The sequence below is a fragment of the Oryctolagus cuniculus genome, chromosome 5, assembly GCF_964237555.1.
Source record: "Oryctolagus cuniculus chromosome 5, mOryCun1.1, whole genome shotgun sequence".
Taxonomy (NCBI): Eukaryota; Metazoa; Chordata; class Mammalia; order Lagomorpha; family Leporidae; genus Oryctolagus; species Oryctolagus cuniculus.
In genome coordinates, this window is record NC_091436.1 from 75,272,644 (window position 1) to 75,294,282 (window position 21,639).

Below are 21,639 nucleotides of genomic sequence, written 5' to 3' on the forward strand. Positions count from 1 at the left end.
AACATTCATGAAAAATAAGTCTGTGTGTTTTCTACCTCTCAAGTAAATATAAGAGTGGGAATAAGAGAGGGAGGAGATGTACAGTTTGGGACATGCTCAATCGAACTTGCCCCAAATGGTGGAGTTAGAATCATGTCAGGGGATCCCAATACAATCCCATCAAGGTGGCATGTACCAATGCCATCTCACTAGTCCCAGTGATCAATTTCTGTTCACAATTGATCACACTGATAGGTCTAAGAGTCAAAGGGATCACACAAACAAGTCTAGTGTCTGCAAATATTAGCTGATAGAATCAAAAAGGGAGAGAACGATCCATCATGGGAAGCGGGATACACAGTAGACTCATAGAATGGCAGATGTCCTAAATAGCACTCTGGCCTCAGAATCAGCCCTTAAGGCATTTGGATCTGGCTGAAGAGCCCATGAGAGTATTTTAGGCATGGAAAGCCAAGACACCCTGGAAAAAAAAAAAAAAAAAAAGACCTAAATGGTTTCTCCGCAAGTGAGATCCCAGTGGAAAGAATAGGGCCATCAAAGAAGGAGGTACGTTTCTCTGAAGGGAGGAGAGAACTTCCACTTTGACTATGACCCTGTCGGAATAAGATCAAAGTCAGTGAACTCAGAAGGCTTCCATAGCCTTGGCAACTCATGACTAGAGCCTAGGGAGATTACTGACGCCATACACAAGAGTGTCAATTTGTTAAGTCAACAACAGGAGTCACTGTGTACTTACTTCTCATGTGGGATCTGTCCTCAGTGTGTTGTCCAATGTGAAGTAATGCTATAACTAGTACTGAAACAATATTTTACACTTTGTGTTTCTGTGTGGGTGCAAACTGATGAAATCTTTACTTACTGTATGCTAAATTGATCTTCTGTATATAAAGAGAATTGAAACTGAATCTTGATGTGAATGGAATGGGAGAGGGAGCGGGAGATGGGAGGGGTGTGAGTGGGAGGGAAATTATTGGGGGGGGGAAGCCATTGTAATCCATTAACTGTACTTTGAAAATTTTTATTTACTAAATAAAAAATAAATAAAAAATATTTTATTTTTATACCAAAATAAACTTTATCTTTTAATTCCATTTTTACATGAACCTTTTATAGTAACCACATGTATTGCTTTGTGATTTTCACATAAAAATGAACCACTTTCCATGTCATGGAATGATCTGTAACGTTTTGAATACTAAATAGAATTTTTCTATGTATATACCATAATTTATTTAGGATATGCCCTAAAGTTAGACAGGTTGTTTCAATTATTATTTTTTTTCTGCCATACAGCAATGACTACTGTATGGCACAATTTTTGTACACATCTATGGTTTTTCACCTTTGGGAAAAGACTTAGATATAGAATTTTTTGGGAGGGATAAAAGACACTGATTTTTTTTTTTATTGACCTCAAGGCATTTTATTATTTCCAATATAAAATCTATAAACCTAATCATAGTCTTCCTTGTTTATCCTCTTCAGATCTTTTTTATTTCAGTCAATGTAATATAAAGGACTCAAGTCAAAGGATCTGAATCCAGGCTGACTGACTAGTGCTTTTTCTTAACGAAATAATCCTAGATGTTTATAAAGATTGAGTTTCATCTGCAAACCAGCCATTAGTGCGCAATTATCGCTGTAAATTCTATTTCCAACTAAATAGATACAGCAGTTGATGGTGTACCCTAAGAATGTTCTTCCTTTTTCAATTTCAGTTGCCGTCTCACCTCCTGTCCACATGTATTGATGCATACGAAATGGCTATAAGATAGGGTGAATGAATATTGTTTCCTGTGTAATCATCTATAAAATTTTAAAATATCCTGTTTTATACCTTTTGCTGTCATACTCCTGGGTGCTTTAATTTTTAAACTATATTTGGAAGGTTTAAATGTACAGAAATTAGCTTTAATCTTACATATGTGTGCATGAACATGTGTTTATCTCTATATTTTACACATATTTCATCTCCTTTCTGTCAACAATACAAAACTTCATCTTAGGCAGAAACTACTCTTGAAACCATGTAAGTATAACTCTGGCTATCACATATAGTCACTTTTAGGAATAAAACTAGAATTATGAAATGAGAAAAACCAGGAAGCAGAAATACTTGTATGTAGAAACTTAAAGCTAAATGTAGAGGGGCTGGTGCTGTGGTATAGCAGGTAAAGCTGCTGCCTGCAGAGCCAGCATCCCATCTGGGCGCTGGTTTGTGTCCTGGCTGTTCTCTGCTATGGCCTGGGAAAGCAGTAGAAGATGGCCCAAGTCCTTGGGCTCCTGCACTCCGAAGTTTCTGGCTCCCGGCTTCAGATCAGCTCCATTCCAGCCATTGTGGTTGGCTATCTGGGTAGTGAACCAGTGGTTGGAAGACCTGTCTCTTTCCTTGCCTCTTCCTCTCTGTAACTCTGCCTTTCAAATAAGTAAATAAATCTTAAAAAACAACAACAACAACAACAACAACAAAAAAACAAAAGCTAAATGTAGAGATTACCCTCTATTTACTATTAGCTATCAACAAGACTCTACTAAGTGTAGTCATATTTGTATTTTTCATGTACATTTTTCTTTTTTTTTTTTTTTTTGACAAGCAGAGTTAGACAGTGAGAGACAGAGAGAAAGGTCTTCCTTTTTCCGTTGGTTCACCCCCCAAGTGGCCGTTATGGCCAGCACGTTGTGGTTTGCGTGCTGCATGGATCTGAAGCCAGGAGCCATGTGCTTCCTCCTGGTCTCCCATGCAGGTGCAGGGCCCAAGGACCTGGGCCATCCTCCACTGCACTCCTGGGCCACAGCAGAGAGCTGGACTGGAAGAGGAGCAACCAGGACAGAATCTGGCACCCCAACTGGGACTAGAACCTGGGGTGCTGGCACCACAGGTGGAGGATTAGCCTATTGAGCCACAGCGCTGACCCATTTTTCATTTTTAGAATTTGGTGCTGGCTATAAGAGGTAAGAGAAACATACACATCCAAATATAATTTGTGGGCCAGTTGTTCTTTCCAACATTATCTTCTTCACTTGTGTATCAGTCTTTCTCCTTCCTTAAGTGAGATGAATGTTCTTGGCTCCTTTAGTAGCTGGGACTTAACCCCTGTTTTAGTGCTTCAGATAAGTCTTCTGTTTAGTTAAGTATCAGACCCCACTTTTCTTTAGTATAGAAAGAAACAGGAATCGTATCTTTGTATTTTGGCATGGTTTATCACAATTATGAGTGGATTGAATAGGTAAACTTCTTCATTAGGTCTTGTAGGTGTTATAGCAAAGTTCAGAATATTCTTTTGAAACTCATTCTGCTGCACAATTTTTCATTTAAAAATATTAGTTGTATGGGGCCAGTGTTGTGGTGTAGGGGGTGTTATATAGGACCAGTGTTGTGGTGTAGCGGGTGAAGCTGCAGCCTGCAACACCAGCATCCCACTTGGGTGCCAGTTCAAGTCCTGGCTGCTCCACTTCCAATCCAGCTCCCTGCCAATGCACCTGAGAAAGCAGCAGAGGATGGCCTCAGTGCTTGGGCCCCTGCACCATGTGGGAGACCTGGTAGAATCTCCTGGCTCCTGGTTTCAGTCTCGCCCAGCCCTGGCTGTTGTGGCCACTTGGGGAGTGAATCATCAGATGGAAGATCTCTCTTATCTCCCTCTCTCTCTCTCTCTGTAACCCTGCCTTTCCTATAAATAAAATAAATATTAAAACATTAGTTGTAAAGTACATTGCAAATAAAACATACTTGTAAGTTAAAAAATTGACTACTCGTGGACCTACAACTAAGGTTAAAAATACAGTACTCTCATAGCTAGTATCTCTGTTCATTCCTCAACTAGAGACAACTCTTGCTGTATCCTTAAAGCAATATGTGTTTTTAGTTTTGATTGCTTTTAGTATTTACATAAATTATACTATTTATATACTTTTATGTTTGCTTTATGTGCTCATTATCATGTTACTGAGATTCATCAATGTAGTTTGTATCTGTCATTTGTTTTTGTTGCTTAGTGTTTTATTGTATGAACACTCCAATTTATCCATTTCATAATTTACCCGTTTTATTGTTAAGGTGTATTTGTTATTTTAAGTAGTTTCTTAAAAGAATAAGCATAAAGTTTTCCATGTTGTATTTTTAATGTTTAATCATTACTGTATTATATTTCTCTCCTGATGCTGTTAATTTGTATTCTTTCTTTCCCTTTCCTTCTTCAGTCCTGAAGTATTTTTTTTCTCAGTCTTTTCAAAGAACCAACTTTTGCCTTTATTAGTTTGTTTCTAACTCATTCATATTTACTCTTATTTCTTTCTTCCATTTCTTCATGTTTATTCTACCTTTCTTCTAATTTCTTCAGTTAGGCACCTAGTCCCTTAATTGTGACTCTTGCTTCATTCAAGGACTATAAATTTGCCTTAAATTATCACTTTAGTTATTCTTGCTGATTTCTAACCAACTTGTGATGTGGTCAGAGCGTGTGATATGTAGCATACCAGTTCTTTGATGCTTCTTGAGGTTAGCTATAGGGGCCATGGAAAATGTTCTCTTTTAATAAGTATTCTATATGTAGCTTGAAAACAGTGTGTATTCTCTAGTGTTTCTGAGTGAGGTGTCCATAAAATGTACACCCATAAGATGAAAAAAATTTTTAATGATTTATTTATTTACTTGAAAGACAGAATGACAGAGACACACGTAGACACACACACACAGATTTTCTATTCACTGGCTCACTCCCCAAATAGATGCAAAGTCCGGGTCAGGGCTAGGCCAAAGCCACAAGCCTGGAGCTCCATGTGGTCTCCCATGTGAGTGGCAGGGACCCAAGCACTTGGGCCATCTTTCTCTGCTTTCCCAGGTACATTAGCAGGGAGCTGGATTGGAAGTGGAACAGCCAGGACACGAACCTGCACCCATATTGGTTGCCAGAACATAGGCAATGGCTCAACCTGTTGTGCCACAGTGCCTGCATCCAAGATGAACATTTTAATTGTGCTATTTAAATCTTCTTTACCCATATTGATGTTTTTGTCTGTCTGACCATTCCATCACTGAGAGATGATGGATTTATCATTTTCAACTGCACAATTCAAATTTGTTTTACATGTTTTGCAATTTATTATTAGATTTACCCAAGTTTAGATTTTTTAATATCTTTGTGATAAATTAAAGCGTTCATATGTAATGATCTGTTTCTAGTAACGCTTTACTTAAACTCTTTTTCTTGAAATTAATAGAACAATATAGGGTTCTCTGTGGATTACGATTGACTTGCTATACCTTTCTCTACTGTGGTTTTCAAGTTATATCTGTATGTTTTTATGGATCTTTCATTTTTAGATGTGTTTCTGGTAAACAGCATATAGCTGGGTCTTCGCTTTTAACTGGAGAGTTTAATCTCTATATTTAAAAGGGAGATTGAAATATTTGGATTTATTTATTATTATGTGTTTTCTGTCCTGCTTTTTCTGTGTCTTTTCTTCTCTCCTTTCTTGCCTTCTTTTGAGTAGATTGATTCTTCTTCCCCCTTTTTACTCATTTTGAGAGATTTGGGGACTGGTAAGCTCTATGTTTATGCTTTCTAGTGATTACCCAGTCAATTGTAGTATGTATACTTCACTCCCTCTAATTTAAAGTTAATTGGTATCTTTGCCCTCTGTTATGAAATTGAATCGTGTCCCTCTAAAGAAGCTCTAAGCCTGAGTGCAATTATGTTTGGAGGTAGGACCTATAAGTAGGTGATTAAAGCTAAATGAGATCATATGCATGGGGCCCTGATCTAGTGAGATCTCTGGAAGAGATATCTCTCTCTGCATGTGCAGAGGAAAGGTCATATGGCAACATACATATAGGAAGACACATGTGTCTGCAGGCCAGAAAGAGGCCTAACCCATCCTGATGGAACATTCATGCTGTGCTTCCAGCCTCCAGACTGTGAGAAATAAGTTTCTGTGGTTTAGGTCACCTAGCCTGTGATTTTTTTTTTTTTTTTAATGAAAGCCTTATCTGACTAATACATACTCATTTAAAAAAAAAAAAAAAAAACCAGACACATTCCAGCAGTGCTGGTTGTAGTGCAGTAGGTTAAGCTGCTTCCTGGAATGCCTGCATTCTGTATCAGAGTGCCTGGGATGGAGTCCTGCCTGCACTGTTAATCCAGCTTCTTGCTAATGTGCACCCTGGAAGGCAGCAGGTTATGCCTCAAGTGTTTGGGTTCCTGTTATCCACATGGGAGACCCAGATAGAGTTCCTAGCTCCAGTCTTCAGCCTGACTCAACTCTGGCTGTTGCAGCATTTAGGGAATGAATCTGTGGATAGAAAATCTCTCTGTCCCTCTCTGTGGCTCTCTCTCTGTTGCTCTACCTTTCAAAGAAAAATAAATACATGCATACAAATTTCTAAGAATGTTTTAACTGTTATGATACCAGTTACAACTTATGTGTCACTGTTCTACACTGCTTTTTTCCAAGTTAGACATTTTATTGTTGTATATAGTATCCGTGGTATTTAACCACTTATTTATCAGTATCCTGTTTCACCATTCCTTCTTATGTATCAGATCTTCTGTTGGGGATAACTTTTCTTTTACCTGGTGTATATTTTTTTCCTTTTATTGGTTGTGTGTGTGTGTGTATGTGTGTGTGTGTGTGTGTGTGTGTGTGTGTGAGAGAGAGAGAGAGAGAGAGAGAGAAGGAAAGATTTGATTTTTGCTTATTTGTGACAATCTTTTTCATTCACCTTCTTTCTTGAGAGAGTGATTCCCTGGTATTAAATTCTATTTGTCAGTTCATTTCTTTCAACACATCAAAAAATGCCTTTCAGTTATCTTCCGAATTTTGCTGTCTCCACTGACAAATAAGCAGCCAAGCCCATTCCTTTTCCTTTCTTGGGCAATCTGCCTTTTCCAAACTCTGGTTCCTCCTTTTTTTTTTTTTTTTTCTATCTTTGAAACTTATTTATTTCATGCTCTAATGCATTGGTTTCTAGAAGACGCAGGTTATAGATGAGTACAAGGCAATGTTTGCTACCTGAAATTTTTTGTCCATGTTATTTTCATATTTAAATTTTTGAACAATTTTGATTAGTTTTTAACAGATTCAATGTGCCTTGTAGATACAATTCTGTTGAAGAATTCTAAGAATTCTTCCTCCCTGTTTCCCTAAGATATTTTGAAAGTATTCCCTCTCTCCTTAAAGATAAAGCCAGTTTCTATCTTTCTCTCTGTTTTGAGTTTTCAATCTCATATTTCATCTGGATATGAATTTTAAAGAAAAATTCCCTTTGGTATTAAATGGGCTACATTTGAGAACTAGCATTTTTCAGGAGCTCTGTAAACTTCTACTTATAAATATTTTTATTACTTTATTATCTTATACTGGAGCTCCAGTTGCATTTGTGTTAGCTATTCTGTAACCTTGTTTGTCCTGATCTCTTTTCCCCCTTACCTTTCATTGTTTTCTCTATTGCATTCAGGAGAATTTCTTCTATTTTAACTCATTGTTTATTCATTCACTTTAGATATATCTAATAAACCCCTGTGCTGATTTAATTTGTTATATCAGTTATTATATTTTTCATTTCTGAACTTTATTTGCTACTTTTTCAAACTCACTTGTCTCCTGCTCATAATTTCTAATGTTTATAATTTTTTTATTTTGTATTTTTTGTTTAGTAATTCTCATAAACAAAGTCTTAATTTAGATTTGCTTCTGTCTTTCATTCCCCTCTCTTTTACATTTAATGTTTTGAAATTTTGTGATTTTTTTATCCCTTTCCTTGGATTCTTGTAATTCTTTAAAGTCTGGGTTGAAGGTGAGTTCCTCAACTGGGGAAATGTGTTTGCTTCTGTAACTAGCTGGGCTGTTGTACTGACCTGTACACATCTAACATTTCTGCTTGAGAATTTTTTTTTTTTTTTTTTTTTGACAGGCAGAGTGGACTGTGAGAGAGAGAGACAGAGAGAAAGGTCTTCCTTTTGCCGTTGGTTCACCCTCCAATGGCTGCCGCGGACCGCGCGCTGTGGCCGGCGCACCGCGCTGATCCGATGGCAGGAGCCAGGAGCCAGGTGCTTTTCCTGGTCTCCCATGGGGTGCAGGGCCCAAGTACTTGGGCCATCCTCCACTGCACTCCCTGGCCACAGCAGAGAGCTGGCCTGGAAGAGGGGCAACCGGGACAGAATCCGGCGCCCCTACCGGGACTAGAACCTGGTGTGCCGGCGCTGCTAGGCGGAGGATTAGCCTAGTGAGCCGCGGCGCCGGCTGAGAATTTTTTTTAATAATTATCAGGGCTAGCTTATGATTTTAAATCCTCTGTGGATATTATTTTTCCTCATCTATTGAGCCCACAGATCAATAACTACAGTTTTCATTTCTGTTCCTTTTAGCATGGTGGAGTTTATTTCTTGTTCACCTGTAACAAATATGATCAAAATGGCAAATATGGTCCTTTGAAGTGCCTGGTTGTTGTAGGGGTCTCTGACAAATTAAGTCCTGTAATCCCAAATCTCAAATGATTTGTAGAAAGAAACTTTTATTTCTGAGATTGTAGACATGTATAAAATAGATTATCTTTGTTATTGAGGTTAGAAGCAATTTGTAACTAACTACTATAGGTGTTTGCTTTTGAAAATAAAAAGCAGATGTGAATGTTTAAAGATATGATAGTAAAATGCTTACTTTTCTAATTTGAATTTTTAAAAGATTTATTTATTTATTGAGAGTCAGAGATACACACAGAGAGAAAGAGAGGCAGAGGCAGAGAGAGAGAGGTTTTCCATCCGCTAGTTCACTCCACGTTTGGCCGCAACGGTGGAGCTGTGCCAATCTGGAGCTAGGAGCCAGGAGCTTCTTCTTGGTCTCCCACGTGGGTACAGGGACCCAAGGACTTGGGCCATCTTCCACGGCTTTCCCAGGCCATAGCAGAGAGCTGGATGGGAATTGGAGCAGCTGGGGCTCGAACTGGCACTCATATAGGATGCCAGCACTGCAGGTGGCAGCTTTACCTGCTATGTTACAGTGCTGGCCCCTCTAATTTAAATTTTATAGTTTGTAATTTTCCTCCATTGATAAATTTGAAATTATTTTTTTCTTTTCTTTTTTTTTTTTTTTTTTTTGACAGGCAGAGTTAGACAGTGAGAGGGAAAGACAGAGAGAAAGGTCTTCCTTCTGTTGGTTCACCCCCCCAAATGGCCACTACGGCTGGGCGCTGTGTCGATCCGAAGCCAGGAGCCAGGTGCTTCCTCCTGGTCTCCCATTTGGGTGCAGGGCCCAAGTACTTGGGCCATCCTCCACTGCCCTCCTAGGTTATAGCAGAGAGCTGGCCTGGAAGAGGGGCAACTGGGACAGAACTGGCGCCCTGACCGGGACTAGAACCCAGAGTGCTGGTGCCGCAGGTGGAGGATTAGCCTAGTGAGCCATGGCACCGGCCAAATTTGAAATTCTATATAGAATACTGGTATTGGGCCGGCGCCGTGGCTCACTAGGCTAATCCTCCGCCTTGCGGTGCCGGCACACCGGGTTCTAGTCCCGGTTGGGGCACCGGATTCTGTCCTGGTTGCCCCTCTTCAGGCCAGCTCTCTGCTGTGGCCAGGGAGTGCAGTGGAGGATGGCCCAAGTACTTGGGCCCTGCACCCCATGGGAGACCAGGAAAAGCACCTGGCTCCTGGCTCCTGCCTTCGGATAGGCGCGGTGTGCTGGCCGCAGTGCTCTGGCTGCGGTGGCCATTGGAGGGTGAACCAACGGCAAAAGGAAAACCTTTCTCTCTCTCTCTCACACTGTCTACTCTGCCTGTAAAAAAAAAAAAAAAAGAATACTGGTATTGGCAGTTTCTCTTCCTGAGCCCCAAGCTTCGTTTTGCTTATAGTCATTTTACCTTTTGTTCTCTCAGTAGTTAGTACCAGTACCTTATTTTAAACTATGTGGTTTGATCTTCCCGCTTGAAAGATACTTCTGGTTATGTGTAGTTTTCTGTTTCCTCCAGTTTTTTGAGTTTTGACTGCAAAATGGTAGTAGACAAAATTAAATTAATGGGGAGATAGGGATGCTCATGTTAAAAACCACACTATATAAAGTTTTCATTTAGTTTGTACCCCTTGTAAGAATGGAAATTTTCTTAGAACCATGTTAAATTCCTTTTTTTAAGCTCAATGCTAGCATCATAAATATTTTGCATATGAAAAGGAATTTACATTTGTTTCATCAGCCATTAAACAAACTATATTTTGGCCATGAAGTGCACTGGTTCTTAACATTGTTGAATATGTATTGAGTGCACACACACATACACGCACATGCTTATATGCACTGCTTTGTGGTGTTGGTCACTCTGTCATGGGCCATGTCTGCTAGAAGAAATCAAATGGAAACTGTGCATGAGTGAGGTATAATAAAACAGAAAATGCCACAAAAGTGTATGCAGTGATATTTGTATAGCAGGATTTAATGCTTTTCTTTCCCTTTTTTCGTGTGTAGATGAAAAGCAGGAATTGCTGTTCTCACTATTGTGTGTACAGTTGACACTGGGTCACTGAGTTCCCTGTAGGTCCTTGTTCTTACCAGTGGTCAGTTGCATCAGCACTTTGTGAACTTGCCAAGCTTTTACTGATCCATTATTCTTGGTTTATGGGACCAGAGGGCTGATGGCAGTGATCATAGTGAGTGGTAGTAACTCATGATACGATAAGTTGGAAATTCAGTAACAAATAAACTCTGCAACCTCCCCCTGGACCGTGTCTCCCTTGTGAGTTTTGTGATGCATGATGAGAAATTGTTCTCAATAACCACGTGGATAACCCAGTGGTTATTGTGTGTGTAGGTTAAGTCTCCCCACTTACCTTGTAACTTACATAAAATCAGGAGATCTGTTTTGTTTTTTATTGTGTGAGTGCTTAGTGAGAAGCTAACTTAGATCAGGTTCTTAGGAACTGTTAAAGGCAGGAAAGAAGGGAATGAATTTAAAGAAGTATATAACTTAATTTAAAGGCCATATGTCAAGGATTTATATAATATTCCTGAATAGCTTGGTGGAAGACTGGGTTTCAGGGCAAGGTATGAAAGTGAAGGTGATTTCAGATGACTTTTCACATTTCCTTTGTCTTTGTCTTGTGGCCACTTTGAATATTTAAACTAATGTCTCAATTCTTAGAGTTTCAAGTATTTAAAGTACGAGCTTTACATTTTTCAGAATTTTCCCAAGTTAACCAGAATTGTTTTGATCATGCTATTGAATCAAGGTCAAAACAGTTCTGCCATTATTTCTGAGAATGAGTCAGTGTTGCTGTCTTCAGCAGTCCTATTTTGAAGTGATGTACAAAGAGCAGAATGATCTTTAATTCTGTTGTGTTATTTTCTTGCTTCCCACTCAGGATTAGTGGTTGCAAGTTTCCTTTGTCTTCTTTATTGAAATTTTCTATGGTGACAAATTGCATTTACATACTGGAAGACCAAAGGACCAAGGATCCATCCTTTGATTTATTTGCATTTATTCAAGTGGGAGAGAAAGATCTCCCTACTGGTTCACTCTCAAAATACCTGTAATAGTCAGGACTGGCCTAGGCCAAATGCAGGAACTGGAACTCAATCCAGATCTCCTATATGGGTGATAGGGAAACAACCATTTGAGCCATCTCCTGCTGTCTCCTAGGATGTGTGTTAGAGGGAAGCTGGAATTGGGAGTGGAGCTGGGACTTCAAACCAGGCACTGTGTTACAGGATGCAATATCCCAAGCAACAGCTTAACTACTGAACCATTTGCCTGGCTTCATGCCTTTTTTTTTTTTTTTAATTATATAAAGGGAACAGATTTCTTATATACAGTTTTAGGCACATAATGATACTTACCACTCTACTCTCCTTCCCTCTGTCACTCCTACCTTTCCTCCTCCTTCCTTTCTTATTTTCTTTTTAATTTTTGCAATGACATACTTTCAATTTGTTTTATAATCACAAACTTAATTCTCCACAAAATAAATAATTCTACAAGTAGTAAGTAGAAAAACCACTATTCCTCAGGCGTTATAGACAAGGGCTGTAAAGAATAATCAAATATCAAAATGTCAGTTTCACTCTTATACATTGCTTTTGTGTGCTCTTTATATTAGTTACCACAAATCAGGGAAAACACATGCTATTTGTCTTTTTTTGGGACTGGCTTATTTCACTATGCATAATCTATCCTTTGATTTTTTTAACAGAACATGTATATGTTTTATATCTTTGTTTTATATACAATAATTGTTTGAAGTTTCTGGTGATGTTGTTAAGGTTTTCTGATTCTGTATTCTATGAAAATTCTATTATATTGTAGGAGAAAATGTGCCTCCTTGATGGTGGTAAGGTGGGTGGTAGCATACGGAGTCTACCAGACGCGTCTGTGTTAGGCCTAGAGATTATGTCTGAACCATTTCAGGCAGTGACATTGTTCATGAGTAAGAAGAAAGAAGAGATCATGGGGTCTACATAAGTGCCACCTACTTGTTTTTAATAGATAACATGTCATATATGGATCTCAAACAGCTAGCTTAGTGTCTCATACGTGATTGATGCTTTAGATATATTTATTTGACTTAGCTGGAACTCATAGGGATAATTACAACAAAAAGTATTGTTCTGAAAACCAGTAAGCTACACTTTAATTGCATCTTGAGATATAGGAGTAAACCAGACATGGTTATTGTACCTGGTTTGTAAAGTCTAGATAATAATATATAGACTTTACCCATATTTAAAGCTATGGAAAGAAAAAGAACACCTGCATCATTTTTGCTTTGGAAAGAGATTATTGAAAGTAATTTTTATGAAGTAAAGGAAGTTAGAGGAAGGAAAGCAGAGGTATCATGTCAAAATCACAGAATCTTGAGGTGAGGAATAGGTTTAAATTCCCTTTGGAGTGAAATATAGAAAAATAGTCATTTTGAGTAGAATCCTGGATGTCACTGAAGTGTTGGTGTCATGAGAACATGGCTGTCATTTCTGTCCTAAGTAAAGCTTCTAGTTCATATTTTCTGAGCACTATGTCAGTACTTCACATTTGCTGTCGCATTTTTATTTATTTATTAATTAAGATTTATTTATTTATTTGAAAGAGTTACACAGAGAGAGGTGGAGGCAGAGAGACAGAGAGAGAGAGAGAGAGAGAGGGCGAGAGAGGTCTTCCATCCACTAGTTCACTCCTCAGTTGGCCTTCAGCTGTGCCGATCTGAAGCCAGAAGCCAGGAGCTTCTTCCAGGTTTCCCACATGGGTGCAGGGGCCCAAGGACTTGGGCCATCTTCTACTGCTTTCCTGGGCCATAGCAGAGAGCTGGATGGGAAGTAGAGTAGCTGGGTCTTGAACTGGCGCTGGCTGCTGGAGCTTCAGGCCAGGGTGTCAACCCATTGAACCACAGCACCAGCCCCTGCCATCACATTTAAACCTTACACCGGCTTCATGTGCTAAGTCACACTGCAATCATCTCTGTTTTTCTGATGAGGAACCTGAAGTTAAGTAACGTGCCCAATGGTACACTTCAAAAATGGCAGCCAAATACTCTGGTCACGGCCAGGGTGGTCATAGTGAGTGTCTGCAGGAAGAGTGTGCTCAATAGATAGGTTATTTTGGCCTGAGGGACTTTTTATTCCCTCCAGAGAACACGCCCAAATTATTTGTATTGAGATGCAGTGGAGAAGAGAGTACCCGCGTTTTTAAAGAAATACCACATTGGGCATCATATTCTCATCAAGACTTCCCTGCCCATGGTGGTAGACACACCCAGTTTACTTAGATAAACTAATTTTTAAGGGCTTGGATATGTGTACTGACTTTGTTTCTATTAAAGAAAATTAAATATCCAATATTCCTTTAGATAGGAATATGGGACCAGATGGGTTACATAGTTGCTAAGGGAACAGGTTAAGAAAGTAGAATGGAAAACTGAACTTTACCCAGAAATTCAGATTAACTTCAAAGTTGGATTAAAATAACCAAAACTAAAAGCTACTCTTGTGAAATAGCATGAAAATAACAAAAACAAGTGGAGTATTTTATTCGTTTTGTTTTTGCTTTTGTTCTATAAAATTGAGTTGATTTTGAAGGAGTGTTTGTGGGAAACAGGAAGATGATCGAGAGATCAGTAAGAGGATAGGCACACTTTTCTAGATTACTTGGTAAATAATTGCAGGAAATATGGAGTTGTATTAGTTGGATGTTTTTGTTAACTATAATGAAATACCTGAGGCAGGCTACTTTATAAATAAAAGGAAATTATTTTGGCTCTTGGTTGGGAGGTACAAGTCTAAGGGCTTTCTCTGCTAAGGGTTTTCTTGTTGGTAGTGTCCTGAGGCAGCACAGAGTATCGTATGACAAGAGACAGGGAGTGTGCATGAGTGTGCCTCTTTGCTTAAAGCCACCAGCATTCAATTATGGGGGTTTCAACCTAATGCCTCGCCCAATCCTAATCACTTTACACAGCATAGTTAAATTAAGTTTCTACTCTCTTACTACATCTCACAATAGAGATAAACATTTCAACATCTGAAACCTTGGGGAACACTCAAACTGTAGTTTATCTAAACCAGAGCAGGAGTGGAGGAAATAGGCAGAAGAATGCTTACTTTGCTTCTCTCATGTCTTGTAAGGAGTAGAGATCTTTTTTAAGAATATATATTATGGTTTTTGATAGGAAATATGAATGTACGTGAGGGATCTTCAGAAAGTTCATGGAAGATACATATTATCTTTTATTTATTTTATTTTATTTATATTTTTTTGACAGGCAGAGTGGACAATGAGAGAGAGAGAGACAGAGAGAAAGGTCTTCCTTTTGCCGTTTGTTCACTCTCCAATGGCCGCCACAGCCGGCGCGCTGCGGCCAGCGCACCGCGCTGATCTGATGGCAGGAGTCAGGTGCTTCTCCTGGTCTCCCATGCGGGTGCAGGGCCCAAGGACTTAGGCCATCCTCCACTGCACTCCCTGGCCACAGCAGAGAGCTGGCCTGGAAGAGGGGCAACTGGGACAGAATCCGGCACCCCGACCAGGACTGGAACCCAGTGTGCCGGCGCAGGAAGGCGGAGGATTAGCCTAGTGAGCTGCAGCGCTGGCCCATATTATCTTTTAATTCCATTTCACATGGACTTTTTGCAGTACTCATGTTTTTATAATATATGAAAATGTTCAAGGTGATTTTTTTCTAAGTATCAGAAAACTTGGTACTCATTTTCAAGATTTGGAAAAGACAGAAATCAGAAAAGATGTACTACTGATAATCTTACTGGTCAGAAATATTGGTTAATATTTTAATGTTTCCTTCTAATCCTTTTAATTAAAAAAACACATAGTAAAAACATAGTAATATGCAGTTTTGAAACTGTTTTATTCACTCAGTGTGCTACCATAATATTTTATGTCACTTTATGTGCTTCAAAAGTAGTTTTAATGCTATATTGCATTTTGTTATATAAATCACAGAACTTAATATGCTTTCTTGAATGTGAACCTTCAGAGTAATTCCAGTTTCTTGCAATCATGCACATGAATTTTTAAAAACAGCTTTATTGTGATGTATTTTACATATCTTAAAATTTAGCCATTTTGAGCATATAAAATTTAGCCATTTCGAGTATATAAGTCAGTAGTATTTAGTAATTTTACCAAGTGGTACAATCACCACTATATTCAGTTTTAAAACATTTTCTTTCCCCTAGTAAGATCCCTGTATGTATTTATAGCTAATCCTCATTCCTTCCCCTATCCCCAGGCAACTGCTAACCAACTGTCTGTCTCTAGATAATTGCATTTCCTGTATACTTCCTATAAATGGAATTATATAATATATCATGACTTATTGTGATTTCTTTTGCTTACCATAATATTTTTGAAGCTCATCCATGATTTAACAAATATCTGTACTTTATTCTTTTTATTGTTGAATGGTATTCCATTATACAGGTACACTATATTTTGTCCATTCACAGTTTATGAATATTTAGGTTGTTTCTGGCTTTAAGCTTATGACTAATGCTGCTATGTCCATTCTTGTGTGGACATAAATTTTAATTCTCTTAATTAGGCACCTAAGAGTGATATTTCTAGGTTGTATTGGTAGTCTTATATTTATGTTTGAGAAACTATCAGTGTTTTCCAAAGTCATTCTACCATTTTACATTTCCACCAGCAAAGTATAAGGGTTCCCATTTCTCCGTATCCTCACTGGTACTTCTTATTGTCTCTTACTTATGGTGGCCATTCTAGAGGGCATAGTAGTTCATTGTGGTTTTATTATCTATTTATTTATTTGTATTGTGGTGAGATCCACATAGCATACATTTCTTTCTTTCTTTATATTTGAAAGACAAAGCGATGGAGAGAGAGACAGAGACATAGACAGACAGTGAGAAATCTTCATCCTCTGATTCACTCCCCAATTGTCTGCAATGGCCAGAGCTGGGCCAGGCTGAAGCCAGGCACCTGGAATTCAATCCAGAGCTCCCATATGGATGGCAGGCACACAGCTACTTGAGCCATCACCTGCTGCTTCCTAGGGTACATAAAACCAGGATGCTGGAATTGAAGTAGGGTGGGTATTCTAACTCAGGCCCCCCGATATGGGATGTAAGTGTTCCAAATGGCATCTCAGCCACTAAACCAAATGCCCATTCCTCATCATGGTACATTTCTTTATGACAATGATATTGAATATTCTTTCTGTGTTCTTATTTATCATTTATATATATCATCTTTTTTGAAATGTCACTATCTTTCATTCTTTCCGGTTAGGTTGTTCAAGTATTATTGAGTTACAAGTGTAACTTTTAATTCTCGATACAAGCTTTTTATTTGGGGTGTGTTTTGCAAATATGAAGGGACTTTTAAAAGTGTGAAAAATGAGATTGAAAGATGTTTATTTTGCTGTAAAAATTTTTCTACATTTTTTTCAGATAACCTCATACTTTCAGTCTGTTGTTTGGCTTTTCATTTTTCTTAATGTATTTTGAAGTACAAAATGTTGAATTTTGATGAGGTTCAAGTTACTCATGTTTTCTTTTCTTTTTTAATTTTTTTTTTTTTTTTTGACAGGCAGAGTGGACAGTGAGAGAGAGAAACAGAGAGAAAGGTCTTCCTTTTCCGTTGGTTCACCCTCCAATGGCTGCTGCGGCCGGCGCACCGCGCTGATCCGAAGCCAGGAGCCAGGTGCTTCTCCTGGTCTCCCATGGGGTGCAGGACCATCCTCCACTGCCTTCCCGGGCCACAGCAGAGAGCTGGCCTGGAAGAGGAGCAACTGGGACAGAATCCGGTGCCCCGACCGGGACAAGAACCCGGTGTGCAGGCGCCACAGGTGGAGGATTAGCCTATTGAGCCACGGTGCCGGCCTCCCATGTTTTCTTTTATAGACTATTTTAAAGATTTATTTTATTTATTTGAAAGTCAGAGTTACACAGAGAGAAGAGAGGCAGAGAGAGAGAGACATAGAGGTCTTCCATCCGTTGGTTCACTCCCCAGATGGCTGCAATGGCCGGAGCTGTGCCAATTGGAAGCCAGGAGCCAGGAGCTTCTTCTGGGTCTCTCATGCGGGTGCAGGGGCCCAAGGACTTGGGCCATCTTCTACTGCTATCGCAGCCATAGCAGAGAGCTAGATTGGAAGAGGAGCAGCCGGGACTGGAACCGGCGCCTATATGGGGTGCTGGCGCTTCAGGCCAGGGCTTTAACCCAATGTGCCACAGCGCCGGTCTCTAGACTATTCTTTTGGTGTTATTAACCCAAGGTCTTAAAGGTTTTATATATATTTTAATTACATAAACTTCTAAATAACATTTAAAAATACTTCTTGAGTAGACCCTTAAAACTAAAATTTCCAGAAAGTTTCTTTTAAAAAATTTATTTTTTGTTTATTTGAAAGCCATAGTTTCAGAGAGAGAGAGATGGAGAGACAGAGAGAGTGAGTGAGCGAGCGAGCGAGAGAGAGCACTTCTATCTGTTGGCTCACTTCCCAAATGGCCATTCTGGAGCTTCTTCTGGGTCTCCCATGTGAGTACAGGGGCCCAAACACGTGGGCCATCTTACCCTGCTTTCCCAGCTGTGTTAGCAGGAAGATGGATTGGAAGCGGAGCAGCCAGGTCTCGAAATGGCATATAGAATGCTGGCATTGCAGGCAGAGGCTTAATCTGCTATGCTACAATGCTGGCTCCCAGAAAATTTTAAAATGCTTATTATGCTTAATAAACTTTTCGGAGTTTTATATACAAATACGAAGATGCACAAATTGTAAAGGCATAACAGTGAAATCTGAAAAAAAGTAGTACACAGAGGTGGGTGCTGGATACAGTGGTTAAGATTATGCTTAGGGGCCCAAGCACTTGGGCCAATTTCCACTGCTTTCCCAGGTGTATTAGCAGGAAGCTGGATTGGAAGTGGAGCAGCCGGGATGCCAGCTGGTGCCCATATGGTATGCTGGTGTTGCATGTACCCACTGAACCACAATGCTGGCCCCTGAGTATTTCTACTTTTGATGGATATTTTTTGCTAATCAATTATTTGGTTGTTTCAAATAGTGCTGCAGACATGACAATACATTTACTGTAAATAGCAAACTACTTCCTGTAGTTATTAATTTTTCCAATAGCAATGTATGGAAGTTCCATTTTCACCATATTTTCACTGACATTTGGTATTTTCCTTTTTTAAAGTTTTTCTGCTGGATTTGTGTCATGTGATTTTTATTTGTATTTTCCTAATGAGTGGTGAGGGAGAACACCTTTATATATGCTGTGGAAATTTCTTTTTTGGATATCTTTATGAACATTTGTTTAACTCCTTTGTTCATCTTTCAAGTGGGTGGTCTTTTTCTTATGCATATATCAGCATACATACACACACACATACATTCAAGGTGTAAATCTTTATCAGCTATGTGATTCTGCCTTCTGACTTATCTTTGCCTTCTCATGATTATGCCTTTTGGTCAACTTTATAAATCTCTATCTCTAGTGCCTTTTTAAAAAAGATTTATTTATTTATTTGAAAGGCAGTGACAGAGAGAAAGAGAGAAAGGGGAGACAAGGGATCCGTCCGGTTCACTCCTTGAATGCCTTCAACAGCCAAGACTGGGACTGAAACCAGGAGCCCAGAACTCCATCCGGGTCTCCCATGAGGGTGGTGGGAACCCAAGTGCTTAGGTGCCTCCCAGGTGAATTGGCAGGATGGTTAATTGGAAGTGAGGAGTCCCTTGGACTTGAACAGGCACTCTGATATGGGATGCAGGTATCCTAAGCAACTGCTGAACCTGCTGTGACATGCCTGCTACTTTATTTGCATCTTAAAAATAAATGTGATTTGGGGTTTGTGCTGTGGGATAGTGGGTAAAGTCTCCACCTGCAGTTTGAGCATCCCATGTGGGTGCCAGTTTGAGTCCCGGCTGCTGCACTTCCTATCCAGCTCTCTGCTGTGGCCTAGAAAGGCGGGGAAGATAGCTCAAGTCCTTTGGCCCCTGCACCTGCCTGGGAGACCCACAGGAAGCTCCTGGCTTCAAATTGGCCCACTTCCAGCATTGTGACCATTAGGGGAATGAACCAGTGGATGGAAGACTTTCTCTCTCTTTCCCTCTTTCTCTCTGCTTCTCTGTAACTCTGCCTTTCAAAAAAATAATAAATAAATCTTTGAAAAAAAAAAAAAGTGGTTTGGAAACCTAATGAAGATTAAGAAACTTGAAGTTGAGCTAATCAGAGGCTGGTATTCCATTATGAGGACTCTAATTTCTGTCCTAGCCTCTTCTAAGAGCGAAGTCTTTAGAAGTAATCTCTTACTCTTCTGTGGACCCTGAATGCCAGCTTCCTGCCCCTTAAGGCTGTGCTCTGCTCAGCTTTTCAACCTCCCAGCTGCCTCTTTTACTCAACTTTCAAGCATCTCAGCTGCCTTTAAGACTTTCAGCTGCCACTTTCCAGGCTCTCAGCTTTTCAGCTGCTTTGAGAAGCGCTCTGAGCCTGCTTTTTAGAATTGGCTCCTGCCTTCAGGGAAAAAGTATCCCAGAGTGTAGAGCTGCGTCACTTTTCCATGCTTTCCTTCTTTCTGAGATCTTGGCTTTGAAGTCCTCCCTACTTTGTTAGCTCTTAGAAATAAAAAGCCATTGTAATCCATAAACTGTACTTTGGAAAATTATATTTACTAAATAAAAGTGTTTATAGTAAAAAAAGAAATCTTCAGAGGTTTAAAATAATTACCCACCTTATTTGGTGTTCTTGGTGGGGGTGTTGGTCTGGGGCAGCTTGTCTTGCCCTGAAGTTCCTGGGCATTATACAGCTTCCTGAATTTCTGTAATATTTCATTTCTGTTGGTGGAGCATCAGCTTGAATTATTTCCATCTTCTTTAAACCTTTGAAAATGTACTAGGGAAAGCGTAACGTTGCATTTTTGTTTCAATTTAAACTTCTATTTTAGTGAGATTGAACATTGTTTCAAAGGATAGTCTTTTGCATCTTCTATTTGTGATTTTCCTCTAAATATAGATTATTTTTTTCATTGATTTTAAAGTGTAACATTGACTGTATTGACAAATGAGAATTCAAGCATCTGATATTAAAGGCTTATTACAGTAATAGGTGTAAAGATAATTGTTTTATCTATCGATGTTTACAGAGTTGTTTCAGGAATTTTAGAAGCAAAGGTTTTGTCTCTTTTTTATATGTTTTCTTGGTATCTGATTAACATGAAGCAGATCACATTAAAAATAAGTAAAGATAGGAGCGGAAAGCCCTTGAAGATATTTCCATATGTCATACTGTGTTCAGGTGATTTATCAGTATGCAAAGTTGGTCTAGTTATTGATCTATATTTTTGTTTTAGTAGGATGGCTTCAAATCTAAAGTCATCAGGCATCTTCCTGCCTCTTTTTAGCTTATGTGTGTGTACGTGTGTATGTATATGTATAACATTGCATAGATTTAATGTATATGTCTTACTGATTTTGTATGTATGTATACACCTGTGATTCTATCTCTACAACCAAGGCACTAAACATAATCCATTAGTTCCCAAAAGTTTCTTCAGTGTTTGTGGTGTGTGTATGTGTCATGTGTGTGTGTGTTCAGAAGACCATTTAACATGACAGATATCTCCTTATTTTAGTATACAATACTATTTGTTAACGTTAGATATTACATTGTTCAACAGATAACTAGAACTTATAGAACATATATATATATATATTTAAAAGATTTATTTATTTATTTGAGAGTCAGAGTTACACAGAGAGAGGACTTGCATCTGATGGTTTGCTCCCCAATTGACCGCAATGGCTGGAGCTGCGCTGATCCGAAGCCAGGAGCCAGGAGCTTCCTCTGGGTCTCTCACGTGAGTGCAGGTGCCCAAGGACTTGGGCTATCTTCTATCTTCTACTGCTTTCCCAGGCCATAGCAGAGAGCTGGAATGGAAGTGGAGCAGCTGGGTCTCGAACCGGCGCCCAAATAGGATGCTGGTGCTTCAGGCCAGGGCGTCAACCCACTGTGCCACAGTGCCGGACCCAGAACATATATGTCTTATATGACACACTTTATTCACTGATGAGCAACCTTCTTTTTCTTCTTACCCCAGCTCCAGGCAGCCACCATTGTAGTCTCTGCTTGCATGAATATGACTTTTTTTTGAAATTTTATTTTATTGTTATTTTTTATCTATAAACCTTTTATTTAAGGTCTACA

At 39.3% G+C, this 21,639-nt stretch overlaps 1 protein-coding gene across 3 annotated transcripts in view; it reads left to right on the forward strand.

Annotated features, from left to right (window-relative positions):
* Window positions 1-21,639, forward strand: part of GPR63 (G protein-coupled receptor 63) — a 61,268-nt gene that overhangs the window by 4,727 nt on the left and 34,902 nt on the right. Inside the window, exon 2 of one of the 3 annotated variants that reach the window (XM_051855448.2) lies at window positions 21,181-21,292. The exons of the other annotated variants lie outside the window; for them this stretch is intronic. The gene's annotated coding sequence lies outside the window, so the exon portion shown is untranslated. The remainder of the gene's footprint in view (window positions 1-21,180; window positions 21,293-21,639) is intronic. 3 annotated transcript variants of the gene reach the window in all.